Source organism: Dipodomys spectabilis, unplaced genomic scaffold, assembly GCF_019054845.1.
Source record: "Dipodomys spectabilis isolate Male_0828 unplaced genomic scaffold, ASM1905484v1 ptg000193l, whole genome shotgun sequence".
NCBI lineage: Eukaryota > Metazoa > Chordata > Mammalia > Rodentia > Heteromyidae > Dipodomys > Dipodomys spectabilis.
Genome location: NW_024870870.1, coordinates 3,959,504 through 3,963,132, shown reverse-complemented (window position 1 = coordinate 3,963,132; position 3,629 = coordinate 3,959,504).

Sequence of the window (3,629 nt, the reverse complement as noted above, 5' to 3'; positions counted from 1 at the left end):
CGGCACGTGTTTTCCCTCCTATGTGGATGCTAGACCTAAACTATAACTGGACATGGTAAGCTACACAGCACTCCGGGCAAACAGAGTGTGTGTGCCCCCATGTGTGTGACACACATACTGTCCTTTTGTCAGAAGGTGTAACTTCTCTGAGCATTTAAGATATTGCAGAGAAGACATAAGACGTAATATCCATAAGTGGCATGACTGTGAAGGTATTATAACAACGGGACATGTTAGGATTAAAGCTGGAATTAGGAGGACAGAAACGTACCTGTCCTAACGCTTTTGGTCATTATTACAAGTATATTTGGTTTAGGATCTTTCAAAACACATTGATTTATCCTTCTGGACACGATGGTCTATGACCACACTAGTAAATAGCCACTTCAAAGCCAGATCATCGGTTGGATACATTTCAATTGGTTTATATTGCATCCTCCAATATTTTTTTCTTCTTTTTATTCTATCTTCTCACTAAAGATCCAGTGGTATAAAGCTACTTTTATTCTCTTAATATTCCATAACTGAAGTGATCTGCTTTGTTTTGCAGCTTTCTCAGCTTAATTCACTGAGGCCTCATCATCACATGATGAGAGGTCCAGAAATATCTTTGGGGCCACGGATGGCTTTTGTAAAGTCCATTTGGGGAAATAGCAAATATAATCTACCATGTCCTAAAATGTAACAGATTATCTCTATGGGACCGATAGAAATATCCAGATGTGCCCTGTCAACAGCCAGTTATTTTAATTTACTTAAGGGAAATCAAGTGAATAAAAGTCTATATAGTTCAAGAAATTTTATTCTGATACCTATATAAAAAGTTTACCTGAGTAGGTGAGGACATTGGTTTATATTGCAAGGGATTCTAGAGAAGACAGAGAAAAGAGAATAGAGGGGGATTGTCCCTTGCTGTTGGGTGTGGGGTGGGGTAGAGAAAATAAGGGAATAAGAAGGCCACAGATTGGATTATTAGAGTGAAAAACCGTGGTGAAAATGGAATGGGAAGCAAGTTTACTCACCAATCATGTAATCATTGTCCTAGTTCTCCAGACAGGTTGTAATCTTTTTTTCAGTACTGGTGCTCCAGCCACTCTAGAAAGCATACATGTAAGCTTCCACTGGCGCTAGACTTTCCGTACTAATTGTAGTCTTGCGCGTCTTTTCACAACCCAGCTTCTCAATGCCATAATAACAGATAACTGGGGAGCCACATTAAAAAAATAGCCTTCCATGGGCTGGGAAGGCGGCTCATTGGTAGAGCTCTTGCCTTGCATGCCTGAGGCCCTGGGTTCGATTCCTCAGCACCACATAAGCAAAAAGAAAAAAGCTTGGAGTGGCGCTGTGGCTCAAGTGGTACAGTGCTAGCCTTGAGTTGAAGAGCTGAGGGACAGCATCCAGGCCCAGAGTTCAGGTCCCATGACCAGAACCTCCCCCCCACAAAAAAAAAATAGCCTCCCAGGAAATACAGGAGCCATTTAGTCAGCTTGCCCCACCCACACCCAGAAGGGAAGATAGAGGGTGGGTGTTGGCCTAGTAGGGAGGCAGAGTTCCACAGGTAACTGAGATAACTTTGGTTTGTAAATGTAGTCATGGCAACGACTTAGTTGCAGTGTTGCTTAGGACCTTTTAGAAGAAACTGGAATTCCAAGAAGAGAAGGACTGTTATCAGGAAATGTAGGCAGGAAGCCTCTCAGAGAACTACCTTTTGCAAAGGCCAAGGCCTAAGTTAATGAATGCGTAAGATAAGAACACTGCAAGAAAGCAATCTTAAGGTAGTGTTCTATACAGAATATATTAATAGACTTGAAAAATACAAGAAATATCACATGGAAATGATTCATACAAAACAAAAAATTGAAATGAATTCTTTATTTCTTTTTTTATTCCTTACCTTTTTTTTTTTTTTGGATGTGAGGATTGAGCTCAGTGCCTGGGTGTTGATATTTACATTTTCACTATTTTATTTTTTCCCCAAGGCAGCTACTAGTATACATTTTTGGGCAACAGCTCCACATGTGGTTTCCTGGGGAATCCTTAATCTCACAGTAGACTAAAAGACTACCCTGTTAGGCCAGCTTGGAAACGACCCTTAGATTTCTCTCAGCCTTCTAAGTAGCTGTGGGTTACAGAGATGAGCCAGCAGCATAAGGCTAATGGGGCTCATTTTGTACAGGGGAAATTGTCTTTGATTTGGAACTGGAAAGCTGTGCTATGTATCTATAACAACTGTAGTTTCAGGTCTGTTGAAGGTTTCCTCAGGGCTGATTAGTACTGTGTAATGCAGGACCACAAGGCGGGCAGAATCACATGAGGCGGCACTTTATGGTGCCAGTAAAATCAAGAAGCTCTCACTACCCGCCAAGTGTGATGGGTATTCCTTCCTTTCCCTGCCCTCGCTCAGAACAATAGAACGACAGTGAGCAAACTCCATCTAGTGTCCACTTTCTGAAAATACCATGGTTGTGAATTCCAGTTTCCTCTCATGAAATGAATGAATCAAGGAAGGGTGGGGGTGGGGCACTGTAGGAATTGAGATTAAAAATAATCATTGCAGGCACCATGAGACCAAAGTTTGAATTATAAGATTCTAAGGTATTGTATGAGAAAGACAAGAGTTTTGGCTCAAGGAATTAGAAATAGAAAAGAAAATGCAATCTGTGACTAAACAGGAGAGAAAATGAGAAAATATTGGTTTGAGTTTTGAATGTGATTGGTTAATTCTATTTTGAATGGTGAAGGCCAATACTCCATTTTAACTCCAGCTAAACTATTGTATTGTAAATCTTGTTTTGTGTGTCGGTCGTGGGACTTGAACTCTGGGCCTGGGAGCTGTCCCTCAGCTCTTCAGCTCAAGGCGAGCACTCTACCACTTGAGCTACAGCGCCACTTCCGGTTTTCTGGTGGTTTATTGGAGATAGGCGTCTCAAGGTCTCTCCTGCCCGGGCTGGCTTTGAACTGAGATCCTCAGATCTCAGCATCCTGAGTAGCTAGGATTACAGGCCTGAGCCAGCAGCCCCCGGCTTGTAAATCTTTTAACTTATGCTTCTGTAAAAATTACAAACAGATGCTTACCCTCATAAAGGACACATTGTTAATTCCTCCAAGGGACAATCTGTCTTTATCTCTTTCTTTACTGTGTGGCTACACCTAAGCGTCTGGGGCACTATCACAGAACGTTTTATTTATATACGACTAGTTTTCTACCAGTTTTGAGCCACAGCACCATTTATGGGTGTCTCCCGCCAATGGTGGCTTTGAATCATGATCCTCCGATGTCTCTCAGCCATCTCAGTACCTAGGATTATAGGCTTAAGCCATAAGCACCCAGCTCAGAGACTAATTATGTTTACAGCAAAATGTACATTTGGAACTGAGAAGCTACAGTATCTAAATGATTGAGGTCGCAGCTCTACTACAGATTTCCTCAGGGTGAATTAGTATTATATTATGCAAGAGTGAAAACTGGCAGATATCAGTACTGTCCTGTGTGCTTCAGTCAGGCAGAACACGGTGCAACCAAGGTATGGTGCCAGGATAATCACTGATAGGCCAGAGTCCAGCCATCACCAACGTTCTTCTCCCTCTCTAGGCAATGTTATGGTGAGCACTCGCCACCTACTGTCCAT